Consider the following 7,140-nt stretch of genomic DNA (forward strand, 5'->3'; position numbering starts at 1 on the left):
TACATTGAAATTCCTAAGCAACTCCCTCGCTCTTTAAATCTCCTTCCTCCCCACATTAGAAAAGGAGTCATTTGACAAAAATATATGTGCATATATGAACTACATCTTGCTTTTTTATCAGTTATTCCTCTGGAGGTGGACATACACAATTCATTCTTCAAGCAATATTTCCATTGCTGAATATCATGTTCTTTTGGTTCTGCTCATTTCACTCTTCGTAATTTCATGTCTTCCCATATTTTTTTAAAAAATTAACCTGTTTATCATTTCTCATAATGTGGTAATATTCCATCACAATCATATGCCACAACTTGTTTAGCCATGCCTCAAATGATGGCATTCTTTCAATTTCTAGTTCTTTGCTACCACAAAGATAGCTACTATAAATATTTTAGAACATACAGATTGTTTTCTTTTCCCCTGATCATCTTAGGAAGTAAATCTATTCACAGTATTTTTTCTGTACTTGAAAAAAAATCATCTCTTCATTGTCAAACATTTGGTAATGAACTTCCCTAAATTTCACTAATATAATATTCAGACAAAAGGCATGCCTTTTGCTTCCAGGCACATTCTCAAAGGCTTTATTTAGCATTCCTTTGACATAACATTATATGACAGTTCCTCTATATAACAATCTAGGAATCAGAGTCCAAAAAGCTAAGTACTAAGTTCAAAATAACAAAACTAGTAAGTAAAAGCATGAAACTAGTATTTTAATGTTAGCGTTTTCCATTAGAAATGGAACTAAAATCACCTTGTAATCATATGGCTTGTTTACAGAACCTATCCAATTTATATTTTTGAATTAGCAAATAATTTAGCTTATTCTCAGTTATATTGATTTCTCTTCCCTCCATCATTCAAGAGACTCTTTTGTCATGTCCACATGATTATTATTAAGATTGCATTAAAAATATATATTAGACTATTCATATACATGACCTTTAACAAATCATTTAATTTCTTTGGGGTTCAGTTTCCTCATCTGTAGCAGAAGGTTACCGAAGCAGTTTCCCGGACTTCCCTGACCCAGTTTTCACCCTCAATACAACCTGATTGGACCCAGCTTCTCTGATGCAGCCTCATTTGGCTGGGGCCTCTTGGATATAATGGAAATTTGAAAGTAAATGATTAGCCATACCCTGATGACTTACTGAGCAGATACATTTTCCAAATGAACGTGAGGAAGACTGCATAGAGAAGCTAAGTGCCACTGCCCTTGTTGTATATTCTTGTTGTTTTCAAGCAAAGGAAACCTCTTCCTTCATTAACTGTTTAGTGCTTTGGGAGTGTCCCATCATCATCTCAAAAAAAAAGGATACTGGCTTTAGAGATGCACAAAGACATTGGACCAGATGATCTCTGAGGTGCCTTCTGGCTCTAGAGTTTAGATCCTCCATGTAAATAAAAGCAAACACCAGAAGAGTGAGAAATAATTGTTACTATGACATTCACCCTGAAAAATGTCTCAGATATAATGTACGAACATTTATTTTTATGTACTGTAGGTACTATGCATATGCATGTACTATAATATAATCCTATATACTGGGGAGAATTACTGTGTATTTCTCTGTCTGGCATCTGGGTCAGAGATACCACCTAGACATTGTTTTTGTCCTTGGGAAACCCAAAGAACGTCTTCCTTTTTAACAGTCTTTGGTGAATAAATGATGGAGACAAAAGTTCTTTTCTGATGGACATAACCTGTCCACCTGTGGGGACTAGAAGGGGTGGATAGGTTGATGGGCCAGCTCTTAATTAGCCACAACCAATTAAAAGATAATCAAGGGAGGGGCTGATTAATGAGCTCCTAAAAAATCTATTGATCAAGCTGCCCCAGTCAGCTCAGATTGTCACTGGTTTTTGAGAGACAACTATCTATATCACTTTATTGGTTATGATGTGGGCCTAACCAACAAACCTGATAGAATCAATAAACATATTTTACCCCCAAATCATCTTGAGATCATTTTAATCATAACAATTGAAAGATTTTAAAGTACCCTCTAGAAAATGTGGGAATATACTTTACCTCTTGTTCTGATATATCTACCCAATTTATTTTTTTCTTTTTTAAGATGTGTTTTTTAAAATAAAAGAGACATCTTTTAATGTTTTAGGGAGAGTCAATTGAAAAAGGAATGTTTACTAATGACAAAATTGTCCAATAATAGGTCTCACTGACTGCTAAAATTTCCTTTATTCATATTATTCTACAGGTGTCTAAGTAAATAAAGTATTGAGCCTTAAAGGATAGCTGAATTCAAATGGCCTCAGACTCAGACATTTAATAGCCTGTGTGACCCTGGACAAGTCACTTAACCTCTGTTTAACTTAATCCACTGGAGGAATAACTGACAAATCATTCTTGTGTCTTTACCAACAAAAACCTTATGGATAGTCCTGGTGCACTGGTCCATGGGGTCAAGAAGAGTTATACATAACTGAACAACAAAGGCTAACTCCTGGCCTGATATGATGCTCTGATAGATATCATGAAAATCAAATTAGCCATTTCCTACAGCACCATCCAAGGACCTGCTCCAGAAATATCAGAGTGCCAAAAGGCAGCTAGATATGAACCACAAGAAAATGTACCCTGTTCTGGAACAGTAGCAAAACCTCAACTCCTATCTAGCAAATGGCTGCTTTTGCACTATAGTAAAAGGGAGGATCATGGGCTTCTAATAAAGTCTAGAAAGGGAGAAATAAAACAAAGAGGCACTTCACAAGGGTGTACTGTACCTATGCCCATTTAATTTAGTTTTTAAAAGCACTCCTGCTGGGTTTTATGGATGGGAAAAATGGTAGATGTTCTGTATTAAGAACAGGCAGTCAGGGTATGGCTTTTAATGTGTCTTGGCCAAGGAAGGCCCTCAATCCTAGGAATCTTAAAGAAGTGAGAAATTAAGTGCAACTATTTTACCAAAATAATCATGGAAAATGTCAGGGTATGTTTATATGTCCCCAGTGACTAAACTAAATGGCAGTAGAACATAAGTATGCATTTGTATCTCTTAAAGTCATTTAAGGTCTCTTCAGTTACATTATGGCTTCAAAGATATTGTCTCTACTTTTAAGAGGTTTATCCAATATAACTTCAATTTTCTAGCCCAAAGGCACCCAGTCATTCAACAAGCATTTTTTAAATAATTATTGATTGCCTAAGGTAGCTCTGCGCTCTAGGGGATAGAATGCCAGATCTGGAGTCAGGAAGACTCATCTTTTCAAGTTCAAATCTGACCTCAGATATTTCCTAGATGTGTGAACTTGGACAAGTCGCTTAACCCTGTTTGCTTCAGTTTCCTCATCTGCAAAAATGAGCTGGAGAAAGAAATGACAAACTATGACAGTATCTTTGCCAAGAAAAGCCCAAATGGGGTCATGAAGAGTTGGGCATGACTGAAAAATGATGCTCAGAACTGTACTAAGCTCTGCAAATACAAAGGAAGGTAAAAATGAGTTTCTCTTTTCAGGGTGCTCAGTCTAATAAGAAAGATGAGTTCCAAACAACTACTTACAAATAAGATATATATAGGGTATACTGGGTGTTATTTGAGAGGGAAGGTGCTAAGATTGATATTCTGGTGCTTTGCTCCTACATTTAAATAAATGTTTCATTCATTCATTCATTCAAGATTCATTCAAGATTAAAAGTCTTCTTGCAGAAAAAGCAAGTTTAGCTGAGACCTGAAGGAAGCCAGGAAGCAAAGATAGGGAAAGCGTTCAAATCATGAAAAGCAGTGACATGTGCAAGAAAAAGCCAAAAGATCAGGGTCATTGGACTGCAAAAGAGAAGAAAATGTATAGGACAAAGTCAGATCATAAAAGATTTTAAAGCCAAACAGTTTTATGTTGGTTATTGGGTTAAGAAATTAGACCACAGGACTTCTGGGTAGATATTTACCTGAGTAGCTTTAGCTATTGAACTCTTCTACATCTTTTGGACATGCTGACACATGGAATTTGCCTTTTTCTCTATTTCTGACTAGGCAGGAGCAGTTTACTTGAGAAGAACAGTTGACTTGAGAAAGAGTTCAGTATACTTTCTCCATTCTACCCCAGGGCTAACTGAACTCTCTCTTCCTCACACATTTGAAGGGGCAGAGGTCCGAAAAAGGCCTGAGAGCACCAATGCCTACAATTCCATTAATGATATAATGTTGACCCTACCAGCTGAAGCCACTGAGGCCAAGTGGCAGAATCAGGAAGAATCCCATGTGAGGGGAAAAGAGGAGGCTAACAGCCTTGAGGAAAAACCAGTGTAATAATTAAAAATGACAAATATAAGAATTTTAAAAAATTATTGTTGTGGTCACCGTTTAATAAAAAAAAATAATTAATTTCTTAAGTCAAAATAACCGTTAGCAGCTTTTATTTACAGCAAGGTAGATATTAAAGTGGGAAATATAGGAAAGAGGTAGAAAAAAATTGCCTAATCCACATTCTCCATGGTCTTCACCTTTTATAGACCTTTCTCCATGTCACTTCTTGTCTCTCTCCCACATTCTTTAATTTAATCTCATAAAATACATTGATTTATCTGTAGAGGTAGGTGTATAGTTTAGTCCAAGAGAATTCATATCTTCTTATCCTCCCCACATAACTCCTCTTATTTCTTTAATTTCTTTAATTTCTCCCGTTGATTGTTTTTGTTTTGGTTTTTTTAATTGTTGCTGCTGCTCCTGCAACTGTTGCTGTTGTTAATGCAATAGATGTTATTCCCTATTTAGTTCCCCAGCCCAACATCATGTTCTTACTCCTCTCCTTTTAGTTAACCCTCACCTCCCACTCCTAAACTGTGACCTTAAAGCTATCTCAGCATTCTCCTGTATTCACCAACTTAAATCCCTGCCCCATATAGGGACAGGCTGGATCCCAGCTGGATTCCACTTCCCTTTTATTCAGACCTAGAATAGCCAGGTACATTATTCCCTTCCCCAGCCCTCCCTACTTTACTTTTCTGACTGTGCTAAAGCAGCATCTTTCACTTTTCATGGGATTATAGAGAGAATCAGGTTGGGGTTCTGGACAGAGTTCCTGCTGCCTTCCTAAGCTGAAGGTCACCTCAGGAATCAGGAATATATTCCCTCCACCTCAGGTACCCTGCCAGATTTGTAATGCAGTGGCTCCCAAACTTTTTTGGCCTACCACCCCCTTTCCAGAAAAAATATTACTTAGTGCCCCTGGAAATTATGAAACTATTTATTAAACTCAGAACAGAATGTAATACAAAAAAAGGGTGGCCATCACTGCCTCCCTGGATCACTGCAGCACCCACCAGGGGGCAGTAGCACCCACTTTGGGAATCACTGTTGTAATGGAACAATGGGAAAACAAGAAAGGTGAGGTATGTGGGCAAGTATTCCAATAGTAGGGAATCCCTGAGTCGATCCCAAAGCATCTGACGGTAGGTATCTTTCTGAAACCATTGGGCATCCTTCTCTGCATGGAAGTCAGTGCTAGAATGGAGCTGAGTGAGTATTATAAGATTTGAAATTTTCAGCTCTTAATGCCAAATGCTATTATGTTCTTTGACTTTTTATTTTCTTTATGCAGCTATAATTGCTTTAATTCTAGTCCATAATTTTTCTTTGGGGTAATTTTTAAGAGTCAGTGAATTTAGAAGAAAATGTCTTTTGTCATTGGGACTGAATCCCTAGATGAGGAAAATCTCTCCCTTAATTCAGGCTGACATTTTTAATTTTTTTAAACCCTTAACTTCTGCTTAGTATCAATTCTAAGAAAAGAGAAGCAAGGGCTAATTAGGTTTAAGTGAAATGCTTTCCAATAGCCAATAGGGTCCAATAGCCTTTCTGAAGTCAGATTTAAACCCATGTCCTCCCAATTTCAGGTCTGGAACTCTATCCACTGTGCTACTTAGCTACCTACAGGCTGGTACTTCTAAATTACTTTTAGAGAACTGGCTACACATCTGGAAGGTGATGTGAGTTTCCCAAATTTATCAAACCAGGTGTACCAAGATAAGATTTGATTACAGATTTTTCTAGTTCCTCTCTATTTACAAGGCTGTGGTTGCCTCAGACTTATGGGGAGAAAAGTTAATTGTTATAATTTAATTTTATCTAAGATATTAATAGAACTTAGTATTTCAGATGATAAATACCACATGCATTTACCTTAAAAGTCAAAGTTTGCATGAGGCCTCAAAAGTAATTTGAAAATGGACAGAGTATGAATGTCATGCATGGAACATTTGAACATTAGATAAAAAAATCAATCTAAAACAAAGCCAAACTAAGTGATATTTTTCATGCAAAAAGGTCATAAACACAAGGACTATGTCATTAGAGAATGATCTATGGACCCTTAAGTATACTGGCACATTGGTGACCAGTTAGCTTAATGTATTTGGCATAGGAATAGTGCTCATAATCTTTGGGTTTCAAAAACATTGAGCTCAACCACTCCAATTTCTTGGCTGTTCTTACCTTGGTGTGGTCACTCATTTCTAGTGCCTAGTGCCATATTCTGAGTTTTGTCCAATATGAATCACAATGACAGCATAGAAGAAGGAATGACTCTAAGGCAGGGAAGACAGACTGCCAAAATAGCTGTCTATTCCATTTGGAATCTAGTTAAATCATTTGTCCAAAATGGAATGGGCTTACCTTTGGGAATTTCTCTTTTTCACATATTTAGTACTTTTTTATTTAATGTAGAAGACCATTTTGGCCACAGGGCTAATGAGATGGATAGGATCCCCTGATTTTTAATTCTTCTTCTCTGCCTTTCTTCCTAAATCCCTTTTTCTTTCAATCAGGTTTTATTTATTTATTTGTTTTTAACAACATAATGATAAATCCAAATGGAAGCTCCCCTTTATTTTATAGATGAATAAAAGAAAAGATTCAACTATATTTTTAGTTTGGAAAGCTTGTACCTTCTTCCTCTAACAAGTGGGCTTACTCATGCTGGCCCACAGTATAAGTTTACATATTGAAACTCTATCATGGTTTTGTTGACTAATGAAAACATGGAATAAATTCAAAAAATTGTGGCTTGTAAATGTGGGTATTTTGGGGAGGACTAGCACCTCAGGTGTGAAGACTTGCTGAGCCCTTTTTAGGGCTGCTCAACCACCTTTGGTGTCTATTTGTCACCCAACTCTCA

Source organism: Gracilinanus agilis, chromosome 1 (genome assembly GCF_016433145.1).
Source record: "Gracilinanus agilis isolate LMUSP501 chromosome 1, AgileGrace, whole genome shotgun sequence".
NCBI classification, from domain to species: domain Eukaryota; kingdom Metazoa; phylum Chordata; class Mammalia; order Didelphimorphia; family Didelphidae; genus Gracilinanus; species Gracilinanus agilis.